Below are 27,895 nucleotides of genomic sequence, written 5' to 3'. Positions count from 1 at the left end.
ATCCTCCATAGAGGAGAACTTTCTTATATATTTCTTTAATAATTTTCACCCAGCTATTTTCTTTGCTTTTCTCTTTCTCTGACTCCTGTTGGTTGGAAGTTGGACCTCCAGGGATGGATCACCTAATTTTCTTATCTTTTCTTTCCTATTTTCTATCTTTGTGTGCTATTTTCTGAGAGATTGCCTCACTTTTATCTCCTACACATGGTGTCGATTTAAACATTTTTTTCCTGTTATCTTAATCTTTAATATCCAAGAGCTTTTTCTTGTTTTCTGAATGTGTCCCTTTGTAAATAGGATCCTATTTTGTTGTTTTATGGATGAAATATTGTTTTTGCTTAGTTTTTTTTCCTGTTCCCTGCATTTTCTGACTCTCATTTTCTTCTTTGTTTTGATTTTTTTCTATACTAGAGACTTCAAATGTCTGCTAATTTTTTTCTAGTCATATCTTAAGTTTAAACGAGGCACAAATAGCAGATTGGATGCTGTGTGCATATCTGTGTATATACATGTGCACACACGGAGTTGAAATAGGGTAGGGAGAGGTATTATTAGCTTCTTTTCTACATAGACATTGTTCCAATCTCCTTCTCAAGGTGGTGAGGGAAAGGAGAAAATGACTGAACGGGGAAAAGAATGGGGGGTGAGCGGGAGAGAGTCCCATGGCTCAATATAGAAGCCTCACTTAATACCCCTGTTTTTAGTACTTCCCCTCACATCTACTATTCTTTGTGACAGATATCCTCAAGTCTAGAGTCTATCTGATTCAGCATTTCAGAGGGTAACCTCTTGCCTCCTGTGGAGGTGAGGGTTGGAAAGTTGTTTGGCTGGGTAGGGGCAGAGAGGGACTCTAGCGGGTCTAGCAGTTCCTCATGCAGCCTTCTGCCTGGTCTTCCGGTTTGCAGTGCCATGTGCACCCCATTTTTCAGAGGCCCTTATCTCTCTACTTCCTGAGTCCCAAATCAGATTGTTACTTTTTGGCTTCCCCTTCTGAAGGCGCTTTTTCTGTTCTTCTAAATTGGTGACCTATGTCCACCTGTTTTCCATCTTGCAAAATTTGTTGGCCACTTCTCCTCTGTTGTAATAGCCTCCCTTTATGGGTTTAAATCTTTATTACTTTTAGAGAGTGTGAGTGTGTTAGCATTCTATTGCTGCACAACAAATTATCACAAACATAGCAGGTTAAAACAGCACAAATTAACTATCTCACAGTTTCGTGGGTCAGGAGTTCAGGGAGTTTTAGCTGGGTACTTAGCTCAGGTTCTCAGACTGAGATTATGGTGTTGACCAGCTGCACCCTCATGTAAAAGCTTGACTTAGGGAAAGACTCTTCCAAGCTACTTCAGGGTGATGGCAGAATTCATTTCCTTGTAGTTGTAGGGCTGAAGTCCCCATCGTCTTGCTGGCTGTTGATGAGTCTCAGATCCTTGCTATGGGCCACCTCCACTCAGCAACAGAGAACCTCTCTTGCACTGAATTTCTTTTATGCTTCCCTCTCTGCAACAAGCTGAAGAAAAGTAAGGCTTTCAAAGTTCTCGTGTGATTAGGACAGGCCCACCTATATAATCTTTCTGTCTTAACACCAAACTGTGTCATGTAACATAATATCATCACAGGAGTAAAATCGGATATTCATAGCTCCAAGGATTACACAGAGCATGTGTAACAGGAGGGGAGAAATCTTGCGGGCTATCTTAAGATTCTGCCACCACAGTGGTGAGATTTTTAGGAGGGAGCAGAAATAACTATGTATGTTTAATCTTCTGTGTTTGATTAGAAGGCTTTCATGCCCTCATTGATGCATTGCCATTGTTATTGCCTTGCCGTTTTTAGTATCAATGTTTGAGACATTGCAACAAACTTGACTCTGAACGTTTCATGTGTGAGTGGTGCTCTCTTCAGTTATGGCCCAGGAAGAACAAGATTTCCTCCTCTTTCACCCAAATGAGTAAATCTCATGTACCTAAGGACCCAAAGCAGACCCTCAGTGGGCTTCCCTGTTCCCTTCCTATCAGGGGTCTGGGGGCCAGACTGGAGCAATGTAACTCTGTTTTGTTCTTAATGATCCTGGTGCACACAATCAGGTGGGTCTGCCGCTCCTGGCACGTGCGTAAATTTTGTGTACTGGTCCTAGCAGCTGCATGAAGATATTACCAATGAGAGACAGCACCTTGGCACAGGGACATGGTGATTTTTCCTGTCTTGGCAGATCCCAATGGTAGTTGTTGTATTCAGTGATGAATCACTAATTTCTAGAAACCTTGACTGGAACCTGAAGGCGGGAGATAAATGTGATTAGGGGTGTTGCTCTGAGCATTCCAGCAGATAAATGGCCAGTCATGACTAACGGATGGTTTTACATTTCCTAAGTGTAATCAAGTGAGATATAACCAATATTCTGTAGTTCATTAGCTTCATGTCTTCTAACCTTCACTGTCGGGTGCTCCCCATGGAGAGGCTCCCTGCCCACCCCACTTTTTTTTTTTTTTAATTTTGCTTACAGTAAAACCAGCAGGAGAGCCAGTAGCAGGTAACCAGCAGAAAGAGGGACCCTGAGGGGAGAGAAAGGTCATGCACAATTTGGTCTTAGATTAAAGGGATAGAAAAGAGAAAGAGCAGATGTAGGAGGAGGGAGGAGACTGACACAGAGGATAGTGGTCTGTTTTGGAATCTTTCTGATGCTGGCACATTTCTCATTATAGCCAACTTGGCATCAATAAACCAATAAAATGTGTGTAATATTTGGAAGAAATTCGTTGAGGAGCCTCCTAGTGCAACTACTAGATAGAGTGGCAGCAGGGCATGTCTTACTCTACATACCATTCTGCCTTCATTCTTAGCAAGGGGCTCTGGGCTTCCTCTTCAGAAAATCTACTTTATTCACTGTCCTGGGAAAAGGAAAGTGGAGAGACAGGGTTCTAAAACTGTAGAGACAGTGTTCTAAAACTGTAGAGACAGGGTTCTAAAACTGTATCCTAGGGAGGATCTGAGATTCCTCTCTGCAGAAGTGCTCAGAGCCCCTGGGTAAGAGCCGCCTCAGTTGTGCCAGGTGTATGGTCTGCCTGGTCCACCATGGAGTCAACAAGGACCCGGCTGCTGTCTCACCTGGATGTGATTTGAACAGCTCCCCACCAGGTCTCTGCCTCAGATCTTTGCCCACATGAATCCACCTTCCATGCAACCACCTTTAGCTTTCTAAAACCCAAATTTAATCATGTTAGATTCCTACTTAAAAATTTTTTATGGACTCTAATTGTTGACAGAGCCAAGTACGAGGCCAAATTTCTGAGCATAGCATTCAATGCTCTCTACAGAGTGGCTTTAACAGTGTCAATTCTAGCTGCTGTGCCCCACACACCTGTGCTTTAGCCCCACTGACTTGTACTTCTCACAGAATCTCTCTGCACTGTCACACTTTGATGCCTTTGCACAAGCTGCTCCTTCTGTCTAGAGTGACTTTTCTTCCCTCTCCTTTCCTTTCCTTTCTCTTTCTCTTTTCCTTCCTTCCTTCCTTCCTTCCTTCCTTCCTTCCTTCCTTCCTTCCTTCCTTCCTTCCTTCCTTCCTTCCTCCCTCCCTCCCTTCCTTCCTTCCTCCCTCCCTCCCTCCCTCCCTGCCTCCCTCCCTTCCTCCCTTCCTCCCTCCCTCCCTCCCTCCCTCCTTTCTTTGTCTAAATGAGAGAAAGCATGCCACCCATCCTTCAAGTACCAGCTCAGTCTCATTTCCTCTGCAGATCTTTCCTTACCACTCATTCCTACTTCATCTTTTCCTCCTCAAGGCACATAGCGGTCTGCAGAGTGGGCTAGCAATTAACTAAGAAGAAGTAAAGATTATAGAGGCTCAAAGTTGTGGGGAAGGGGTTGATGGAGTTGTAGGCTCTTTCAAGGAGGGTGGCAACAGTCCCACATAAAAGGGATTTCAGGGATATGTGGCTTCAGCGTGACCCAGGTGGGAATCATCAGTCAGATGTGGAGGGCGCTGGGGCAGAGATGCTGATGTCCGAGCTGCTGGAATGAGCTGTCTGTGGTGCTCCTGGGTGAGGATCTGCTATGCTTGCAAGAGGCAAAGGGGCCTACTGGAAGACAGAGGACCTCTGCCAAGCATAAGACAGTTAATGTGTGTGCCATGCCTGTCCTGATAGTGATAGCTCCTAAATGGAGTGTGCGGATGAGCTAGGAAGACAAAGTACTGTACAAAGTGCAAAGGAAAGAAGAAAGGGGAAAGAGACAGGCACTTTGCAGAGCAGTGCCCTTTGCTCACTGGTCTCCAGTTCCTTACCTGGGAACAAAATCGAGTATGGCCAACTTGAGGTAAGCCTGTGCCCACTTGCGCTCCATGACCTCCATTACCCTTACTTTACTCACCTCACTGCCAATCTTGGGAAATTCACTTGCTTTCTTTGCCCACATATCTTTACTTACAATGGAGAGAAGTCTTCAGACTTCTGAAGAGGCCAGAGGAATCCTCTCCAGTTCAGAGCATCCTCTGAACACTGAGCTGACATGGGGTGATCTGACAACTCACACCACGTCCCACAGGCTCGATAGTGATGAAAGGCCACTCACACTTTGAAATGCCTTCTGAAAGGCACGCCACACTTGGGTACTTGGTTGTGTGATATCATTTTAGATTTCTCCAGCTTTGAACTCTGAAAAGCAACTCTGCCCTCGTGGCCCCCCTACCTTTAGGAGGCTGGAGGGAAGTTCCACATCCCATTAGCCGTGTCCTGATCCTCACAAAGAGACAGTGGACCCAGGATATCTTTAAGATGGGAGATGGCCAGCAATTCTGCTTCTTGCTTGATGGACGCTACGCCAGCAGGTTCTGTCGCTCTGTAGCCTGTTTGTCCTTAGCCGTTTTATATACACTCCACTTAACCTCACCCTCATGTCAAAGCAGCCTCTTTATGTCCATGTTGCCCATTATCCTGGGTAACTTATTTGAGAAAGAGCCAGGTCTTCTTCTGTGCGCCCTTGGCTCTGGCACAGTGCTGGGCACATCATGAGCACAAGTGCACCACAAAAGTGAGCTTGTCTTCCTCCTTTGAATCAATCCTTTGATTCTTCTGCTGCCCCTTATAATCTAATTTTTCCCTTCATTTATTTTTTCTCACATTCCAGTTCCAGTCTGGCTGACAGGGGCTCAGAGGAGGCTGTGAGCAAACCAACCTGGTACCCCAAATGGAAGGCTCAGTGTTCTTCACATCCCAATTCCACTATCCAGGAAGCCAGAACTTTCTCCTTTGGAGGCATGCTCTTTATACTTCCCTGCCACATCCCTCATCTATAATGCATACAGCCCATCTCTGGCATATCCTCTTCCCAGGCCATGCTTATAGCTCAAAATCTTTCTGTACCTCTGTGAGAGGCAACCTGGCATGGTAGTGAAGGACCTGCTCTCTGAAGCTGGATGGCCTCCATTTGCTACTTATTAGCTATGTGAATCTGAATAAGTTAATCAAAATCCCTATGCCTTCTTTTATTCATCTGTATGATGGGAATCATAACTACAGTACCTACTTCATAGAGTTGCTTTGAAGATCAAATAAATTATTACATGCAAGGCAATCAAAGCAGCGCCAGACACTTAGTGAGCACTATGTGTTTGCTATCATTATTTTTAATATTAAGAGGGAATCAGAGGTCCAAATGTTTTCAAGCATATAGCCTCAGTGCAATTTCAGTCTCTCCATTTGCACCAAATCTCCCTCCTCAGTCTGCGATTTCAAATCTTTTCTATCCTGGATACTTTTATTCATGCTCTATTTCCATCTTAAGCTGTTTCTCTCTATATATTTCTTTCTTTTCACAGTCAGCATCATTAAATGAGTAATCTACACTGATAATCTCCACCCACCCACCTCCCATTCATGCCTCAATCCACAGCAATCTGGCTTCAGCTTTTGCCACACCACTAAAACTGCCCACTAAGATCACAGTTTACCTACCTATTGAGACACCTAATTACCTCTCTGTCACTTTTGACCCTATTGACCACTCACTTGTTCTCAAAATGTTTTCTTTTCTGAGACATTATTCTTTTTTGGTTGTAGCAGTCAGCTTTTGTTAAGTTACATTCAAGTAATAAATCCCCAAATCTCAGTGACTTACAATAAAGGTTTTCCTTTATGCTCAAATTTTATATCAGCTGACGGTTAGATATAGCCCTGCTCCACATACCATCTGCATTTAGGGATCCAGGATGAAGGAATAGGTGATCTTATGGCAGAAAAAAAGGGCTCACACCGCCCCATACAGAGAGATTCCTAAAACTTCTGCTTGGGTATGGTGTATATCACCTTTGCTCACATTCTATTGGTCAAAGCCAGCCACATGGCTCCAGCCTGACATCAAGAGACTTGCAACAAGCAGGGACATAAAGTCATCTCCCAAGAAAGACAGCAAATGATAGGAAAAAATAATAACCCCACTGGTTCTCCTTCTACCTTTCCAATAGCTCCTTGATAACTTCTTTCACCAGGTTGTCATGTTTAACCCACTTCCTAAATATCAGTGTTCTCAAGAGCTTCTTGCTTTGCATCCATTCTTTGAGTAGTCATATCCAATGCCCTTATAAGCACTGATATACCTATGTTCTTATGACTTCCAAATCTCTAGCACAGACCCTCGCTGAACATAAGTGCCCTTGAACTTAACATGTCCAAAATTCAACTCATTTTCTTATCTTCCCATTCCGTTATTCTCCCTCACGGTTAATGGTAATGTTTTTAACTCAAATGTTTAAATCAGAAACCTGAGAAGGCGTAACTGTTCCTCCCTGCCCCCATCCCATCCAATGAGTCAACTATAATTCATCCTACCTTTAAAAGAAGTCTCTCCTCTCTTCTCTAGTCTTTACTTACTCTGCTATTGCTGAGTTCAGGCTCTCACTATCCTTTGCTTGAATTTTAGCCATCAGTTATTCTCTAACTGGCCTGCATGCTTCAGTCACTCTTCGCTAGAGACCATTTCTGCATTGCAGCAAACACTATCTCCCCATCTCCCCCAAAAATCTGATCTTGCCTGTTCTTTGCTTAAGACCTTCAAAGGCTCTCCCACATACCTGAAGTAAAATTCAGGCTCCATGGTGTGGCATTCAAGGTTTTTCATAACCAAACCTTGCTTTTCTTTGCACACCCATTCCCACTACTCTCTGTCTTGCACCCTCTGCCCTGGCTGTTTTGGACTTTTCATTGCCATGATGTTTCTCATTTCTGTGTATTTACTCATGCTATTCCCTCTGCCCAAATGCTTTTTTCCTTTTTTCTTTTTCTTTTATTTCTTTTTTTTTTTTTTTTTTTACTCAGTGACTTCCTGTTGATCCTTCAAGACCTAGTATGGGCACCTTTCAGTCAAAGGTGAAAGATTAATATGATCTGAAGAGAAACCAGAGTATAGTCTGGGCACCTTTCATAAAACTTACCCCAACCTTGCCCATTCCCCTTGCCCCTACTTCACAGTAGGTAACATCAACCTTTGTAATAACATTAACCACATGACGTTATTGCTCACATGTCTTTCTCTTCTTATATAAATTATGAGTTTCCCAGGACAGGAACTGAATCATTATCATCTTTGAAATTTCCCAGTAGCTAACACAGTACATACACATTAGATACTCAATGTATGTATATTGAAGGAAGGGATAAATAAGTGAATGATGTACTCCAGTTTGTGTTCCATTAGCTCAATGGTCAGGTTTTTCTACTTGTCAGTTTTACTCTCTGGCTGCTCTCTGGCTCTAGGTCCCCTTCCTGTGTTGGAGGACTAACTTCTTGTTTTCATATTAAAAGTACTCTCTCTGAAGCCCTGACAGCCTGAATCTGACAGTGCTAGCTTCATAGGGTTCCTTAGCAAATCTTCCTTTCCTGCAACCTGTCTCTCCCATTAAAATGGCTCCTCGCAGCTGCATTCTCTGCTCTCTAGCTTTCCTGAATGATCCCCCACAGCCCAGCTCAGTCACTCCTTTCCGCTCCCTACGGGGAGTTCTCTAAACTGGACTACGCTATTACTCTTTCGGCCCCATTTTGGTTTTTCTCACTGTTTCCTTTCCTCTAGTAGCTGTCAGAACCAGCTACTAACTTTGCAGGGCCTGCTGCAAAATGACAATTTGGGGCCCTTTGTTCAAACATTATTTACAATTTCAAAACAGCAACAGCAAAGCAGTAAACCAAGTACAAGGCCCTCCTGAGCACTATGACTGCATGGTTGAGTCTCATGCCCATGAATCTGGCCCTGAGCTCTGCCTGACAGTTCCAAGCAGTAGCTACATGCAGAAGGTCAAACTAGAAATACATCAATGCTTCAGGAAAATGAGTTAGCAAGGGTGAAGAGAGGGTGCCCTGCATGTGGGCAATAGCACTGGAAAGAATTTAGTGGAATAAGTTTAGTTGAAAAAAGAGAGTTTTAAAAGTTATATGTGTATGTGTATATATGATTAATATATATGATTATTTAATAAGTAAAGAATTTGGACCAATGCCATGTAGAAGTTGTTTTAGTGAGAATAAGTTGTCTCATCAGAAGCATTTTTAATTATGAAAAAATTACCTGTCAATGTTTGTGTCTAATCAGAAGATGTAGAGTGATTAAGTTAATTCCATTGCTTGGACGTGTGGGTGGGAAATGCCTTTATCCTTTATTAAGGCTCTTTCAGATGGCAAAAGAAAAAGCAACAGGATAAGCAGGGTTTGAGAATTCATTCATTTGTTCATTCATTTATTCAACTAAACACTTATACATGACTCATTTTATGCCAGTCACTCAGATTAGGTTTCCTCATAGCAGGGCCAGGTGCGTGATGAGACATGGGGGCTGGCCCCAGGAGACCGAGGTGGGCTAATTGCATCCAAGCATGCAGCACACCCCTTCCAAACTTCCTGTAGATTTACACTAAATAAAGCTTACACTTACAAATGAAATGCCAGAGAGGAGGGGCATAATATTTTTGGGGAGAGACAGGGCTGAGAGAGTGAGAACCTGCGTTGGGGTTGGAAGAGTTCTTTTATTTCTTTTGGTCTTTCTCTTTTCCCTTCCTTCAACCTAACAATTAAAGCAAATGAGGAAGGTTCTTAGTTCCCAGATTTACCCCAAACCCAGTGGCATGCCAAGCTGAGCACCACACTGCTGTCAGTTGTCACAGTCTTACCCTAGTGCCAGGAGGTTCTTCTGATGGCTTGCATTTGTGGAGCATCTTCTGGTTCACATTATCTCATTTTGATCCCCATAACAGCTTTGTTTGGTAAGTTTAAGCTTAAACCATATGAACTTGCCATCTCTGTAGGCCAAATGTGGTCAAACATTGGCAATTTCATATGGTTCAAACTAACATTGGTGGTGATATTAATCCCATTTTTTCAGTAGCAGAAAATGGAAGCTTAGAGAGATTTTACCAGTTTCATAGAGTCAGGGGTGGGGTTGAACCCCAAGCAGAACTCCAACTCAGATGCATGCTTTTCTCCACACCTGGCATCCCCTTGGTGTAAATGGTAATTCAACCTCATGCAGCAACGTATACACAGGTTGGGAGTTTCATGTTAATATGCTTTAACTGTCTTTTTTTTCAGCCCCAGATTCAGTAATGGTTCTCTGTACAAACTCATTCATTTTTAATCAGTTGACTATAATGATTTGTTACAAATGATCTTTAATTCTCAGCTGTGGTTAATCAGTACTGAAAGGCACTTTTCCTGTTATTTTATTTGGATAGGACTCTTAGTGAAATACTTGCCTGCCATTACTTAATCACTTGTTTGTTTTCCCTCTGCACACAGTTTCTAGCAGCATACAGCAGTATTTAATGTGAACATTTTCCCTTTGCAGAGTGAATTGAGTTTTCCAAGCCATAGGGGCAGGGGGAACGCTGAGCCTTCCTGCTTTAGTTTGATACTTATTGACCCTCTCCTGCAGGCCAAGCTAAAGCTGGGTGCTGAGGATATGCTGATTTGTATATAGTAACTGCAACACAACTTGGAAAAGGTTATTGCGAGAGTTTATGGTACAAGGAGAGGAGGTGGAGGGGATGGCATCTAATTCATCCCTGGAATGTCAGGAAGTCTTCCCAGAGGAGGTGAATTCTGGAGAATAAATGGTAACCAGGCTGGCGTTTCTACGCAGATGAAACAACAGATGCAAACGTCCAGGGTGAGCAAGCCTGGGCACTGGGAATATGTATGCAGCCGAGCGTGGTTAGAGTACAGAGAGGAGGCAGGGGAGGGTGGGCATTGAGGAAGGAGGTTGGGGAAATAAGCGGGGTCAGGTCGTAATGGGCCTTGGGCACACCTTAAACCTTGACAGGTTTAAGAAGAAATAACTTGCATGGATTTGCTTTAGAAAAAATCCTCTGGGAGTAGCATGGAGAATGGATTGGAAGTGGGCTGAGAATGGAGGCAGGAAACGGAGTGAGGGGAAAGGAGGTAGAGATAGTGAACCAGGCTGAAGATAATAAGGGCCGAGAGAAGTGGCTAGCTCTGGAGAAGGGGAGAGTGGATGGATTTGAAGTGAATGCTGGGTGGGGCAGAAAGGATGGTAAAGGAAAAAAGGTGCAAAAGACAAGTGTCTGGCTGTACTCTTTCAAAGATGAGCTGGGGTACTTGTCTGCTCCCAAAGAAACCAAACCGTCTAGCTCTAGGCCAGGGCTATCTGTAGGTGAGACTGGGCTGTCACAGCAACAGGGCTGAGAGCTAGGCCCTTTCCTGAGCCATCAGCTCTCTTGAGTCAACAGGGATCTCCTTTGTGTAATCTGTAATTCTTACAGTGATCCTGACCAATGAAAGGAAATTGAAAACCTTTCCCTTCCCGTCACCATCCCCAGGTTCTGATAAATCTGGCCCTCCTGGGAGTCTGGTATCACCATTCAAAGATTTGAGTCAAACCCTGGAGCTGAAGGATTCTCTGGGAGTGTGATTAACAGTGCTCAGCTGCAGGGAAAGGTGAATCTCTGCCTGAGATTTCTTCCACAGCTTCTGAATGCAGGGAGGTCACATGGAGCCTCTGTTATCAGGATGGCACTTGTTAGCAGGATCAGAGGAAGGACTAGTTGATGAGGGAATTGCTATGGCAATAATGTGGTCTGACTACAAAAGCAAAAACTGAAAACCAAAACAGTGCCAGTTCCCTCCCCACTCTACATCTGAGACTGATGTGTTAGTCAGTGCCTCTTTTGCCATCCTTTCTGGAAAAGCACAGCAAGTGTGAGAGAGATTCAACTTGTCTTCTTTATCTCTATTCTTGGTGGTCTTACCATTTTTCCTCTCTCCTTTTGATGTCCTCCATGGCGGTCCTTAAGTCCCTCTTCTCTCTGGGTGTCCCAGACCAATAACTGATGAGACTAGTTTATGCTAATAAGTAGCTAGTGTGAACTACTTATTATTTGGTTTAGAATGCAAATATCTCTGGGAAGGGCAAATCATAACATAAAGGTATAAAGGTAGATGTGTGAGTTTTAGAAACAGAGATTTGGAGGGTTTTGCGAAGACCTTCCAATCACACTGCATGAACAACAGCCTGGCCTCAGGATACGCTTTCTTGGTTCTGGCACATCCCTGGAAGGAACTACGAGGTTTCTTTAGAAAGTCAATGAGGCAAATCAGAGAGGGTCTGTGTTTCCCTTCAGCTTCATCCTGAGTATATGGATCCCAGGTCAAGAGAACTTCTAGAGCCAGCAGGTCTCAGCACAGCTGTTTTTCTCTGCCTGAGATACTCTTTCCCATTTTTTAACTTTGACACTTCCATCTTCATCTGATTCCTCTACCCTGGAATCAAGGGTCCTTCCCAGACTTCACACATGGGTTTCCAGGAAGTTTGTTCACACCTCCATTAAACCTTTGATGCAAAACTACGTGGATATTTCTCCAGGTGTACATAAATGTGTCTTCTCCATGGGCTATGAGCTTCTTTCTCAAGAGCAGTAGCGATTTCTTATTATTCTCTTTACCTCCAGCAATTTTTAGCTCTTGCTGATAATAAGTAATCAGTAATTTATTGTTTGTTTCTCTTTTCTTTTCCTGGGGAACTGTGCAAACAGTTGCCTGCACTGTGAAAAGCTGAGTGTGATTTTATTTGGGAGCATTCCTCTGTTGTTTTTCAAGGCTATATTTTCTTTTTTTTTTTTTCTTTTTTTTTTTTTTAGACGGAATCTCGCTCTATCGCCCGGGCTGGAGTGCAGTGGCTGGATCTCAGCTCACTGCAAGCTCCCCCTCCCGGGTTTACGCCATTCTCCTGCCTCAGCCTCCTGAGTAGCTGGGACTACAGGCACACGCCACCTCGCCCGGCTAGTTTTTTGTATTTTTTAGTAGAGACTGGGTTTCACCGTATTAGCCAGGATGGTCTCAATCTCCTGACCTCGTGATCCGCCCGTCTCGTCCTCCCAAAGTGCTGGGATTACAGGCTTGAGCCACCGTGCCCGGCCTTCAAGACTATATTTTCTTATTCATCAGGCCCTCACCGACTGGGGAGACTAGAATGAAAAAGTCACTATGTATGTCTTCAAGGATCTCACAATATCAGTTCAAACATAAATGTAAAAGGGTGAAACTGTTGAAAGCATGTTTTTCTCTTCCCCCATGAGGATGGCCTTGTCCTGAAATTCCACCACTTGGGAATTGGCCAGCTCTGACTAGGTTGAGATCTCAGGGTCTGAGGAGGCTCTCAAGCCTCTGCCTCAAGTTCTTGAGCATAATCCCAACATCTGGGGCATCAGCAACCTTCCTGTACGCCAAGAAAGTAGCTGTTTAGCCAGAGTCTGTCTTGCCCGCCTCCTCCCTCCCACCCTGGGAATATTTGGAAATGTGTGTGTGTGGATGGATATTGTTGGTAGTCAAAATGCTTGTCAGAAGGCATACCAACACAACATGGATGGAGGCCAGGGATGGAAGTCCACCTCCAGCACCCTGGAAAGTTTCATCCAAAGAGGAATCAACTCACCCCCTATGGTAATAGTGTACTCTAAAACATAAGGCTACACAACCACATTGGATCATACCATAATCCCAAGAAGTCAAGGTTTTAGATAGAATTTTAATTTTTGAAGACCCAGTTGCTGCCTAAAGAAAATATATTTTCATTTTCCAGGGCCTACTTTGTATTAACCCACAATCAACACTCCACATTGGATTAATCTCTTATACCTCCATATTTGGAAATGAACTGTAAGGAAAATTTCTTCAAACATTTTTTTCTCAGGGAACTTTCTGACCTGAACACAGGTTCTGCTAAGTTGAGACTCTACTCAAACCATTGTAGCCCAAAGGACAGTGGCCTTGTAGTCACACTGTAGCTGGTCACTCTCTGCTTTGACCCTGTACCACCCCTTCCCATTTTCTACAGGTTGTCATCTGCACAGAGCAACTGTGAACACCCCAGCCACGGTCATGGCCTGTGGACCCCTTGTGCCTTGTTCTGACCTTGTGTCTAATATCCTGGCCTGCTGATATATGCACTAAGCTCTTAAGTTCCAGCTTTATCTCCCGTATTTTGCCCATTCTCAGGTTTCTGAAATACTCTACTTCTCCACATTGTGACCTTGGAGGGTTTCACCCAAAAGAGAATTATCCCACTCAAAATGGCAATCATGTCTCCACTGGATTTGCACTTGACTCTTAGTTGGATCTACTTCCTGTTTAACTGGAACTGCCCCCCATCACCAGTTCTGCACCATTCCACCAGTTCATAGTCCCAGAAACAGACCCTGGTCCACGCAGATGCCTGGCTAGGCCCCTGACGAGTGAGAGGGACTTAGGTGCTATTTGTGCCATCTACTCTGAGAGTCCTGTGTTCTCCGTTGTCATGTTGACTGATGGGGATACAGAAGGGTTTTGGCTCACAGCCCAATCTAACCCAAAGTCCTTCATCAAATGTCTGGCAAGTCAAGCTTTTATCATTCTAGCAACTCTTCCCCTCTTAATTGCAGATCCAAGGGAGATGACAATATCAAGCAAATTAAAATTGAACTTATTCCGAGATGACAGAGATTCCTGGGTGAGTCACCTCAGTCCCTCAAGTCAGATCCTTTGAGAGGAAACTGACTACCTTGGAGGATGGCCTGAGAGCCACCAGCAGGAAAAAATGTACTCAGGCTCTGCTCCTGAAGGTCACAGCTTTGCCAGCCAAGCACTGAGTAAGCAATTACCTGCCCTACAAGAGCCATTTAGAGGAGAGAAGAAATATTCCCCTAGGTCCACACCTGGGCAAGGAAGGGCTTTATATCAGGTGAAGAGAGGACCAGAACTCTCCTTCATTCTGAAGCTTTCTCTTTCCCTTTTTGGACTCATTTTTGGCTCTCTCACTGAGGAGAGCACATGTCTTAAGACAGGAAATTACCCTGGTGATTGATGGCTAGCAAATACAATTAGGGCCCGTTAAGTGCTCTCCAAGGGGTGCACTTCCAGTGTGGCATTCCAGGTTTGGTGATCACTTAACGATCATGCACTGAGGCCTCCTGGTAATGAAGCATTTGTCTCTGTCAAGCTTTGGCCACCTGAACTTCCTGCTTCCTTTAGATGCAGAGAGGCTGTGGGCAAAAAAGTGGGAATGGAAGGTGGAGCGGGGAAGAGGCAGAGTGGAGGCTAGGGAACACTCCTGGCTTGGAGGAAGGCTCATTCCAAGAAGAATGGGCCCACTTGACCAAGAAGTACACTTCCAATATGAGGCCCAAACATGAATTGAGGGTCAGGAAATACCTTCAATGACTGAATTTCTATAATATTTGCTAATTATCCTAGTGCTCAGAGAAATAGAATTCCTTAATTCCACTTCCTTTGGTGCCTGGAAGAGATGAACAAAAAAACTTAGCCCAGACTCTGCTGCACTTGAGTTATTTGTATTTTAGCTGGGAAGGTCAAACATATCCCCCTCAAACTTCCAGACATCAGTGGATGACCCCGCCTCACACAAACACATGAAGGAGTACATTAAATGTTGACTCATCTGTGGTGCGACAAAGGAGGCCATCTGGATCCTGCCTGCCCGAGCTCTCATTTCAGCTCTGCCACTTGGAAATTCAGTGACCCTGAGCAAGTTACATAATCGCTTTGTGTCTCAGTTTCCTGACTGTAAAATGGGGATAATGATGGAACTTTCCTCCTTAACTCTTTGTGAGGATTCTGCAGGGCAGTGCTCAGGACACCCAGGCCCTAGCCAAGGCAGTGTCCACAGATGCCAGCCATTTCTTCCTCCCCAAGGCTAGGGTTCTGACTCTTTTTAATGGCATGGAAAAAATTCAACCAGCCTGGTGAAGCGTACGAATCCTTCTCAAAATAATGGTATAAATGTATAAAATAAAATAGATAAGATTACAAAGGAAACTGCATTTTTAATTGAAATATCACTATCAAAATATTAAAAAAACAAATTTGTGGCATAGTAATATATGTGTTTCTTTATTAACACAGTAAATAACAAGATCTGCTGGCAGGTCTAATAACTACTGTAATCCTGAAGTTGGTAATAAGCTTAAATAATATTTCAACATATCTGCAACAACTGTAATGAGATATAAAAATATTTGTGATTTCTATTGGTGATAAAATTATAGCTTCTGTTGATACTACTGTGACTTGTTGCCTACATTTAAAATTAGAGGAGCTGCTAAATTTTAGCTAGAGGTTGGTGAAATTAAAGATGCAGTCTTTTTCCATCTAAGTTCATGGACCCTCTGTGAACCCCAGGCTAAGAATCATTGCTATAAAACTTGATAAAATAATGCTTTCTAAATTCCATGCTTTCTAAAATTTTAAAATATTTATTTTTTCATTATTAGGCCAAATATAAACATTATAGCAAAGTTAGGAAATACCGATTAAGCAAAAAAAGACGAAGATTTAAAAACACCTCCAGAGAGAGCCACTGTTAACAGTTGGTATAGTAGTTTAACTGTTGAGACATGGAGCTCATTGCTAATCTATTTTTCATGCACTGAATCTGCTGCAGGTAGGATTATTCAATTGTAATTTCTTCACTTAGAGGGACATTGAGGAACAGGGAATGCTGATCAGGGACTTCAGCAAACAGCCAACTCTAAGCACCACAAATACAGGCCAGAAGCTACATGCAGCCCCTTTCTGGAAAAGGGCTTCTGCTCTTCTCAGCATGGCCTCTTTATTAGTCCATGCTCACATTGCTATGAAGAAATACCCAAGACTGGGTAATTTAAAAGAAAAGAGGTTTAATTGACTCAGAGTTCCACAGGCCTGGGGAGGCCTTAGGAAACTTACAATCATGGTGGCAGGGGAAGTAAACATGTCCTTCTTCACATGGTGGCAAGAGAGAAAAGTACCAAGCAGGGGGGGAAAATCCTCTTATAAAACCATCAGATCTCCTGAGAACTCAGTCGCTCTCATGAGAACGGCAGCATGGAGGAAACCACCCTTATGATTCTATTATCTCCACCAGGCCACGTCCTTGACATGTGGGGATTATTACAATTCAAGGTGAGATTTGGGTGGGGACACAGAGCCAAACCATATCTATCAGCCACTACAGGCAGGGAAAGCCAGTCTTTACCTTAGCAACCCAGAAGCCAAGCCAGAATCCTGCAGCCCCTCTAGTACCAGCTGTCCCACAGATCTCAAATCTCTTGTTAGACCTGATGAATGATCTTGTCTGAATCCTGAATTATGAATAATGGAAATTGCTAACTAGATAAAGGATACCAACTGACACCACTTAGAACCTGCCAGACACCCAGGTCAGAGCCCTGATGCACTTGGGCAGTGTGTGACGACTCATCCAAATAATCCCTTTAGAAATCATGAGAATGAGGTAGCACTAAATCTAGGAGGTGTGATGCCATCTGCACAAACACACACCTGTGTGTGGATAGTGACACTGTGCAGCTCTCTCCGAGGTGAGAATGTAGTCTGACATATGTTCAGCTGTCCCAAGGAAACTCTAGAAGACTGAAGGCTTAGAATGGCTTGTCTAGTCACTGTTAAACAACTTCTGTGGAGAGTCCACCCCATGTGAATTCAGGATACAAGAGAGGCAGGCCCCACCTTGCTTTCTTCAACATCCCTCAGGATACCCAACCCTGTGAGTCCTCCAGGTATGGCCAGCCTCAGCCAGGATGGTCTATTGCTCTTGTGTGAGCATGAGGTTGTTGAGTCACCAACATCAAATTAGGCATTTGTTGCACCTCCTGGATGAAAATTCTAAAAGACTGAGGCCAATATCATTATGGCAACATTTAAAAAGCACCTCTCTTCTCTTCTCTACTTCAGACCTTAAAGCAATGTCTTCTGACCTCCAAACCAAGACCTTCCCTGGGAGGAGGAGAGGGGTGTTAATAAAATGCTGCTGGTGCAGTCATCAAAGTGTGACTGTGTGCTTTCCTGGAGGGACCCTGCAACCCCGAGGTGGCACACCAAGCTTCCTCTAGGCCTAGTTAAACATCACCAGCAAAGCTCCTGCATGCAAGGCACCACTCAATTTCAAAACATTTTTAATAAAACAATGCAGAAAGGGCAGCCTGTTCATTTTGATCCTCCACTGGGTCATTCAATTAAACCTGAGATTCTGGGAAAACTTGAACTCCCTGATCATATTTTCCTTAGTAATAATAATAAAAGATAATTATGGAATCCGTCTGTCAGATATTCCAGACACCAGCACCGCCACTTAATTAACTGCTAATTAAGATATGAAAGAACTTCAGTGTCTCTCACACATCCTGATTTTATTAAGCCTCAGCAAATCTTCCTCAGGAAACGAGAAACCTAAATAGCCAAGGCCGAGCCCTTCCCAGGATTTACGACACAGGGTGGTGTCGGGTGAGTGGGGAGGAAGGCTGACTTTGAGGACCAGCCATTTGACTACAGCATTCAGTTGTTACATCATGACCCCAAGAGGAAAGAATGTGAGAGAAGGGAAAGAACTAGCAAGTTTCGAGTTCCTTCCTTCTGCTCCACACTGAGCTAAGACTTTTACATATAATTCCTAAGTAAATTCTCACAGCAACCCTGTAAAGAAATATTATTATTCCCACCTTACAGATAAGAAAATAAGTGCTTAGAGGGTTTCAGTAAATTTCTTTCCAAGTCTGTGGCTGCCAGGAGCTAGGATTTGAGCTAAATGTTACACTTTTCATTTGTTGTTCCAGGTAGATACAAGAAAGAGAAATGTCTTCTTTCTTTCTTTACCATTATTGACAAAGCAAAAGTGAAAGCATTTGTAGCAGCTAGGCTTCAAGATGACCCCCAGTTGATCCTTGCTTTATGGCATTCATACCCTTCTGCAGCTTTTTCCCTCATTAAGGGGGCTAACCTGTGTACCAGTAGAATATTGCAGAAATGATGGTGAGCTTAGTCTTATAAGACACTGTGGCTTCCACCTTGCGCTTTCTCAGATTGTTCACTCTGGGGGAAGTTAGCCACCACGTTGCAAGGACACTCAAGAACCCTTGTAGAAGCCCACTTGGGGAGAAGCTGAGGCCTCCTGCAATGACCAATACCACACAAATAAGTCATCTTGGAAGCAGATCCTCTATTCCTACCAGGTTGAAGACTGCAGCCTTCAACATCTTGAGTGAAACCTCATGAGAGACCCTTAGCCAGAACCACTCAGATAAACTGCTTCTGAATTCCTGACCCACAGAAATTATGAGATAATAAATGTTTATTATTTTCAACCACTGAGTTTTAGGGTAATTTGTTATGCGTCAGTAGGTAAATGAAGAATTCATGAACTTCTTACACTCTGCTGAATTGCAAAGCCTTGCCAATACCAGCGGGTCAGAGAAATCCTTCTAAGAAACATTCAGATTTGTATGCCTGAAAGTAGGAGTCTGAAATAGCAGCCATTCAAGATCCCTCCTGGTAGGAAACTTTGTGAGTCTGAGGCAGAATATGGGTCAGATCACCAACAGTTGCCTAAATTTCCCATTTTCACATTAAGATGACTAAGTACAATTTGAAGGCTGTTCACAATCTGATCCATCGTTCAGCAACCAACTGCTGTGAGAATTGAGAACAAAATGAATTGACCATACTTTGGGGTATTGGGCAATTTTGTCTATAGCTGATCAGCATCCTTGGAATCAAATAGCCATTACGGGAACATCTCCAGCAATTTGCAGTACGTCAACCAAAACCTTTCAAGCAACAAGGCTTATACTGCATGTCAAAATGAACTGTTACTGTGAAGTCTGAAACTTCTGCAGTTCTTGATTGTTGGATCTCACCTGACCCAGCAGGTGTCTTTCTTCTAAAGTCCATGACTCACCTAAGCCAAAGAGGACAAAAACACAAAGCTCTGGAGAAAACTCTGTGATTGAGGTCAACAGAGTCTCTTGGGCTGTACTTTTTGGACTGTCCAGATCCTCAGCTCTTGCCAAGGCAGTCAGGGGCAGGGAGCCCATGCTACGAAGTCCAAGCCAAGTCCCTCAGATGGCTGAACTCACCTGTGTTACAGAGGGGTCAGCACTTGATGAGGAAGGAAAATACAATGTACATTTCCCAGATATATTTCACAGGAAATTTTTTCCAAAGATGAGCTGTTGCAAGTTGACCCCAGATAATGCTGGACACTGAAAAGGGGACATGCAGGTAAATGAGTAGGTTGCAGCATGGACAGAAAGAACACATCCATTTGCTGAAGCTGCTGGAGAGTCGGGTCAGCATGCTCTTTACTCTTGTGTATGTCTCTTGGGCTGCCACTTCCCCTCTCCCTCTGATCCCTCTGAAACTGTAAGTTAAAAGGACTTGGAAGCATGAGCCCTGTACCCCATATTTGTCTCAGCTAATAGTTTTGCCTCTAGAACTTGCTGCTGCAAGAATATGTGACTACATTGTGACACATCAGCTTCAAGAATGGCTGTCATAATAATCCTTTGCCTTGTCACCAGTTATATGAATCTATCTTAAGATAAGGCCTTTGTGTGATATCATTAGGGCTGTAGGACTTGTTCATCAAATTAAGTGGATCTATTAGTGAGGTAAGATATCACAGGGCCAGTATATGGGGTTCACAATGAGCTGCATTCTATCAGAGCTAGTGTGGTAATGACTTCAGAAAGATTGGCACACACACTGCAGTTCAGTTTGGCAGTTGCTCAGTCAACAGTTGGAAACCTGTTTAAATAAATAAAACTGGTTAAGTGGAAAAGAGGACAGGACTAGAATACGGAAGCCCCCCATTCTAGTTCTAGTCCTCTAAATCACTTTGGAGGTGCATGCCCTGACAAGTTCCCATGTCCCTCTCCCTCAAAGACAGGAGCTCCTTGCAGGTGGTGGCTGTATCCTCTTCCTCGTATTCCCGTTGCCTAGCATGGGCCTGGGTACTCACAAGGCTCTCAGTAAATGGTTGCTGCCAATGACTGAAAAAGTAAATAAGTGCGCATATCTACATTCACATATGTATGTATGTGGTTAAATGAGTGTGAAAGGAATTCTAAAAGGATGTACTCCATGCTGCCAACACAGGGGCTGAGGTAACACGGATGGTGCAGGGAAGGAGAGGAGGTAGAGAGAGGCAAGCAATGGAGGAAAAAAAAAGAGAGTGCACTAAAAATTCTACAAGTATAATATAATCTTGTAAAAGTATGTGTATGTATGCATAAATAAATTAGAGGAAAAATGATGATGTTTGTATGTTAAGTCAAAGCAAGTTGCAGAGTATTTCAGTTTAAAACGATAAACAAAAACATCCCGTATATCTGTTATATATGCGTAATTAGGTTTAAATGAGCAAAAGGGAGGGTGTATATTTGGGTGCTCTGAGACACCACCCAACTGAGGCACTCAATTCTGCAGCTGCTGGGAGCGTTGGCTGCTGACAGCTCACAGCTGAGTCCCTTTTCAGGAATCACCATCAGCCAAAAAGAGCTTCTTTGCCCATCCTCTCCCTGGGGCAGCCCAGAGCCAAAGATGGGTGCATGTGGGGCCCAAAGACGTGGGTCCTTTTTCAATGCAGAACAACTCCAACGTTCCCTCTGGCCAGTTCCACTTCCTGTACTTCCCCCAGGTGCCATAGCCTTCAGGAGTTAACTCTCAGTAAGCCTTCTGTGTGCATATCCAGTCTCAAGCTGTTTCCTGGGAATTATGACAGTGTGGAAGGATACTTACCAGTGTATTAAAATGTTACTTAAGGAACTGAGATTGGGGGAAATGATTAGCATCTTCTGCATGCATTTTTATATTGACTTTTTTATTATAATAAGCATGTGTCACTTTTATAATTTTAGGAATATCAAATGAAGAACTTTAAAACGTAATAAACGTGTTAGTTCAATGAGTGAACAACTGTGCCTACATCTAGTTGGAGAAACAGATAACAATAAAATAGCATGTCAAAGGTACTCAGTGTTTTTAATAAACTCAAGTGAAGGGGATTTTCCTAATATTTTTCATGACTTTTGATGTAGTTGGTTCAAAAGATATTGGACCAGCTTTCTGAGAGTGAAGTCAGCACCTCACAGGTGAGGATGAGGAAAAGAAAGGTCAGTGGATGGAAGCAAACAGGAGGGGGAGTTGTAATTCCATGGAAGAAGAGATTTTCTAGTCTCAGAGCTATCTGCCCCCCAAAGAGGCTGCAATTTGTGGACAACAACCATCTAAATTACACTGTCCAAAGAACCTGCAATTCTTCCATTTGGTGAGCAGCCAGATTAGAATTGGAAGAGAAAAATACCTGGCATTTATATCACCCGCAACACCTCCCAGTCCTGGACCCTGGCAAACCCATTGATGACCAGTTCTTTCCCTGTGATGCCACCTCAGAATTCTTCTTGTCCCCACTCTCCAGGCAGCCACGGTGGATGCACTGGAGTATTCACTCAAGATGGAAAATGTTTGCCCTTCAGAGCTAAATAATCTTTACACTTCTTCCAGTTCTGAGGTTTCATGAGGTCTTCCAGGGAAGGTTAATTTATTCACAAATGTCTTAAATGATCAAGCCTGCACCTCAGCCAAATGCCTGCTTCTTCCTCTCTCAGACATCACCTGATTTTTGCAAATCCATCCTCTTCAGGCATCTATAAATGATATCCCTGAGGCTCAGTGTCCCATTTGGAGAAGACTTAGCAGGGTTTGTGAGAAGCAAGCCCTTGAAGGCATAATCATCGAGCCACCAACTGTGTTGACACATCCTTGGAAATTTTGTAGTGGAGGCCTGGTCCAAGATGTGTGTAGGACCCCTGATTACAGAGGCTGACAAATTTGCTTACTCAGAAGCCTCTCACTTAACAATCGATGCCACTGCTTCTATTGGAGGTTGTTCTAACCTGGGAGAATGACTCTTTGTTTTGCATGCATTTATTCCTTCTTTGTTGAACTTTTATGCACTGGCATTGTGCTTGGGACAGGAACTAGAGCAGTGAGCAAGTCAAAGACTCTGACCCTGAAAAGTTGGGAGTCCAGAGTGAGCATGGCACAAACAAAGAGGTTTATAGTACATGGAGACTTTCACAACATAGGAATGCTTAGAGTGCCAGGGACATTAAGGACATAAGAGGGGGTCAGATTGGGGAGCAGAGGTTTGTATGGAAGGCTTTTTGGAGGGAGTACCAAGCATTTGTCATAATCAGATCAGCTAAGCATGTTATTACAGCCACTTTCAAAGACCTGAAGCACATTTCTGGATTTATAATCATTCTATAGATTTGTTTACCTCAAATATTTACCTTTTTATTGAAAACTATGAGATGAATGAAAGAAAATCAATGAAATAAATGAAAGTCTCTGGAGAGAAGAAGCAACTAAGCAACAATTTTCTTTTGCTTTGGAAATTCACATGGTGCATATACAAATTTATTTTAAAGGAGATGTGGCACTTAGAATAAAAAGGAAACCAGGCTTTCTTATTTTGAAACCATTAATATATTTCTTCCCTCCCTTATTTCTGTTTCAGGTGGCTATATCATTTTAACTGCATAGAGGACAGGTTTCTTTTGGAATTAGGATTAAAGAACGTGCAGTAAAGAGAAAACATCGAGGACACCATCACGAAAGGTACCATTTCCTGTGAACATTTGATCATTAATCATTCCCATGGCCAGTTTGAGGCTTTCGTTAGTAACTGCATATTCCCAGGGATCCGAGACCCTTTGTTATTGAAACAACACCCTGGGGGCTAGTCTCCTTGAAATGCATTAGCTCCTCTGGGCTTCATGTTGTCTCTGAAAAAGCTGGAGAAACCGGGTACCGAGGCTTTGGCTTCTCATAAAATATTTCTGAATGCATTTCATGATGCGGTTGGTAATAAAAGTGTGTTACTGTGCTCAGTCCCTCCAAGAAGCTAGACTTGACTCCCAGCCTGCCCGTGCCTGCACTGGGCCTGCATGAATCAGTGCTAAATTATTCACCAGTCTCACTCTAAAATTTCTGGAGTTCCAATACCCCTAATAAAGTATTATGAAAAAAAATCCATCTCTTTATCTCTATCCATAACTATATGGCTGGAGGAAAAACCTGTCGTTTTATTTCCTTTAATTTAAAAGCTTTCCTAATTCCTTTTTCATACCACATATATATGTCTAAAGAATTTTCAGGTTGAAATAATAACCTCTAAAAAATGGTCCACAGGAGAAGGCTGTTAGGATTCACAGAGTTGGCAGGCACAGTGAATATTTTGCTCCTTTAATAACTTTCCATGGCACTCAAGCTTGATATACTGAACTGGGAACTTTTCAAACAGGTGTGGCCCTTTTTCATTGTACAAAACAATAATACGGCCAGCAGTCTTCTGTCTCTGTTATACAATTGCTAAAGTTTGTTCAGAAAAGTTTGTTCAGGAGCTCATTTTCTTCCTCAGACTCACTGCAGTCTCCGTTTCCATCATGCTACTCTGCAGACTTAAGGCAAGTCTTTTCTGAAGCCCCGTGTTTGAATCAGTCCAGAATACCCTCAGTGGCAGCCTGCCTCCCTTGGGGGCACTTGACTGCAAAGTACTCCATGCCATTTAAAACACCTTTGAACATTCAAGTTCACAAGAGGCATTATCTTATCATGCTGGCTATTAACCATTCACACCTAAGGGAGACTTGGTGAATTTGTTGCTTCTAGGATACCAGCTGGTTCAGATCAAGTTCTCTGCAACCAAGCAGAGCTGGAGGGTGGACCACGGTGTACCAGCAGCTAATGGTGCCTGTCACAAAAGCATCACTGGCAGTGTATTACAATGAAGACATTTTTACTGACCTGCACTCTGCTCAGGGAAAGCACTTGGGATAAAAGAATATTTGACAAACCCTGCTGATTAAATCTCAAAGTCACCTTCTGGCACAGAGGGTAGTCCATCTTTCCGAGCCAAACTTGTCACATGTGTCTGAACACCTCACAGGAGAACATAGCTTGTCCAGATTAGTCCCCTCCCCCACACATTTACAAATCACTTTTCACTAGCATGGCTTGGTGTTGGAATTGCAGGAGTTACCAAATAGGTAGGCAGCCAGGTCCCCTCATGGCTCCTTGGCAATTCAAACCCAGGTGCTCACAGGCTGGCCTGAACTGCCTTGCTTGCCTGCTTCTATCTCGCCTTCATTTCCCATGCATTCGAAGCAGCTTATTTTAAAAGCTGATTAGATGAGCCCTTAATAACATTAGAATTTAAATGGTCCCAGATAGGTTTTCAGCTTCTTACCAAATTGAGATAAATGTGATATTTGGGGAGTTGAGCTCCCAGCTTCAAGCCTGCTCTGTACTGCAGACAGGTTTTGAAATACCGTACTACCTTCTCCCATTTTGCAGCCTAAAACTGGGTTTGTATGTGTCCATAAGGTGCCCTTCATCTCTAACGGTCTATGATTCTGTGTGTAGATATGTCTCCATGATCATGCACTTTCAAAAAATGGTAATTTGGGGGAAAGGGCCCAGGACAGAGTTCTATCTTTCAGTGGTGATAATTTATGGAAAAGCTTCATTCTATACCCCCACACCTTATGATAACTTTCAGTTCCAGACAATAACCTTTACTGAGCAACTATTATTTAGCAATTTACTTTGATATTAATGCTGTTAGTACCTGACTTTGGCAGAGAATAATGTAAAATAGTGAGAAATATGAAAGTTTCACTTTATGAATATGTTCAGCACACTCTGTAACTCTTAAGGGTGGGTTCACTCCCAAAAAGGAAAAACACGCTCATCAAGCCAAATACACATAGCCTTTCAACTTAATACCCTTCTGTCAGATTTTATAAAAATAAAAGCAAAGTGGGAAAGAGGAATTTTAAAAAACAAGCAAAAGTGGACATAAACAGATGGTTCAATGTTTAGGTAAATGTATTCTTACAAACAAATAAACCGAGTTATCTGCTTGCTATATTGTCCCAACCAAACTAGGCACCTGGCTATCCCCAGAATTAAATCTTGAACTCCTAAAAATATGGTTTGCCCTTCTAGATATGGGTGGTCATGAAAGAAGTGTCCCTGAATTTAAACTTCTCTGTGAAATGTTCAACAAATGTAGCTGCTCTTACAGACTTTCAAGAGAAGCTAAACCCTGAGCTTAACCCTTGAGCATTAGCACTCAGGTGGGGAATGACTGCCCACCATATTTCCCTGGAGGGATGTTAAGGACTCCAAGGAGCCAGGTAGGTGAAGGAGGGGACCTGGGGCTTGGGCATAGCTGCGGGCAAACCCACCTTTCCTGCACTGGCCCTGCCAGTCCAAAACTCACCCCAGACTTCAGGGACTCTTGAGCGATTTCAGGAGCAAATTACTTATAATCCATTTAAACTATGGCTTTGATCAGAAACTACAGTTAGAGTGTAAATGTCTGCTTTCCTGTGTGATAAAACCAGATTGAGGAGGCTCAGCAAAGTACAACTCCAGAATTGCAGTGTTTGACTCTGTGCCAAACTTCTGATCAGTCAGAGCTCAAGTGGCTGTTCCCTATGTGTATTAGTCTGTTCTCACACTTCTGTAAAGAACTGCCTGGGACTAGGTTATTTATAAAAGAAAGAGGTTTAATTGACTCACAGTTCAGCATGGTTAGGAGGCCTCAGGAAACTTATAATAATGGCCGAAGGGGAAGCAAATATGTCCTTCTTCACATGATGGCAGGAAGGAGAAGTGCCAAGCAAAAAGGGAAAAGCCCCTTATAAAACCGTCAAATCTCAGGAAAACTCACTCACCATCATGAAAATAGCAGTATAGAGGTAACCGTCCACATGATTCAAGTACCTCCCACCAGGTCTCTCCCATGACATGTGGGAATTACAGGAACTGCAATTCAAGATGAGATTTGGGTGGGGACACAGCCAAACCATATCACCATGGAAGGGAAAAGAGGAGTATCAGAGAAGGTCTTGGCAGAACTTCCATGTCTTGGCCCACCCACGTCTCAGGAAATTAAGCATTCCGTGCCATTGTGACAAGGCTTTAATTAAGACCATATTATCTAACAGGTGACTGCTTGTCCAAGTACCTTCCTAGCACTTGTGTTTGCTCTCAACATCTTGTGGTTTACATGTGCAAAATGTAATGGCATTGGATGCATCAACTGGCAGTTTACATGCAAACTCACCTCCTCCTTCACTAAGCCTGGAGCTATACAGAAAGAGCTTGCTCAGTTTCGCTCTCCTTCTCAGAATGCTTCTGTGCAATCATCCTGCCCAACTTGCTTTTGACATGTCTCTGGAGAGAAAGGGTTCCTCCTGGCCACAACTAACTCTTCCACTGAGTCCTTGGTCTCTTCCTTACCCTTCTCTATAGCCTGATCCACCCATTGCTCTCCTTTCCTTGCTTGCATTTTCTCTCATTCTCTATAAGTTCTTTTTCTTCTGCTTGTAAATGAGACTTGGTCTCCATTAAAACAAACAAACAAAAAAACTTTCCCTTGATTTCCTTATTCACTCTCTCTTTCTCTTGTCCTGGATTCCAGGGAAGAACATTCTACATTCACTTCTCACCATTTACTTATCCCTGAATCCTATGGAAAACAATGCATCCTACCTACCCGTGCAACAAATTCAACATAATTCGGCAGACATGCATTTAGCATACACTAGGTGCCACACCCTGTCTGGACTCTGAACACATGGAGGACACACTCTTACAAGGAAGGCAAGGCGTGCCTCCATCACGCCTAATTACAGTGTGGTAGTGAGATGGTGAGGCTATGCACTATAGAGAGGCAGGGTGAGAATCATCAGCCCTGTCTTGCAGGAGCCGGCAGCAAGGAAAGTGTCAAAGGAGTTCTCCAGCAAATGGGGGACCCATGAAAGGAAATGAGAAAAAGAGAGAAGAGGGAGGCCAGTCCAGTAGGAGGAGGAGCATGGGCAAGGTCATTGAGATCATGGGGCCCAAGCAGCATGACGTGTAGAAGGCGCTATGTACATGGCAGGGAGACAAGGAGTACTGAGGCTTCACAGAATGACAGACATTTAGACTTTGAGTGGAGATCCTGAGAAACTTTAACCCTTTCTTGCAGACAATGGGAACAATAGAGGGTTTAAAGGCAGGAGTGACATAATCAGGTTGCCTTTAGAAAGATCACTCAGGAAACAGCAATTCGAGGGGGAGATCAGATAGGAAGTTGCTCTAATAGTCCAGATGAGAGGTGATAAGGACCTCAACCAAAATAACCTGTGCTAGGGATGGAGAAGAGGGGATTCTAACGTAATCTCCTCCATTCTCCAAGAATCCACCCAAACAGATGTTATCTCTTCTGCACTAAACCCTCAGAGCATGTATTGTACTTTTTCTTACTGTGCTTATTCAACTTGTATTGCAGTCATTTGTGTATTTCTCTAATGTTCCTTATCAAATTGTATCTTTGTCTCCCCTTCCTCAAATTACAGTACCTTGCTGATAATAAGAACTGAAGAAAAAGTTATTAAGTTGAATTGAATTTTCAAGGGCTTCAAACCATGAATAATTGAGGAATCAGCCATGTATAAGTGCTCATCATTTGCATAATTGTGTAAACAAGTTTATAAATTTATTTTTATTTTTCACATTATTCT

The 27,895-nt window shown here is 43.2% G+C and overlaps 1 protein-coding gene across 1 annotated transcript in view; it reads left to right on the top strand.

Moving 5' to 3' along the window:
* TNR (tenascin R) overlaps positions 1-27,895 on the top strand; it is a 419,993-nt gene that overhangs the window by 190,013 nt on the left and 202,085 nt on the right. The window contains exon 2 of the mRNA XM_010367389.2: positions 22,837-22,937. The gene's annotated coding sequence lies outside the window, so the exon portion shown is untranslated. The remainder of the gene's footprint in view (positions 1-22,836; positions 22,938-27,895) is intronic.

This window comes from Rhinopithecus roxellana, chromosome 8, assembly GCF_007565055.1.
Source record: "Rhinopithecus roxellana isolate Shanxi Qingling chromosome 8, ASM756505v1, whole genome shotgun sequence".
NCBI lineage: Eukaryota > Metazoa > Chordata > Mammalia > Primates > Cercopithecidae > Rhinopithecus > Rhinopithecus roxellana.
Note: the sequence above shows the minus strand (reverse complement) of the source record. Positions and strands in the feature narration are given on the sequence as shown.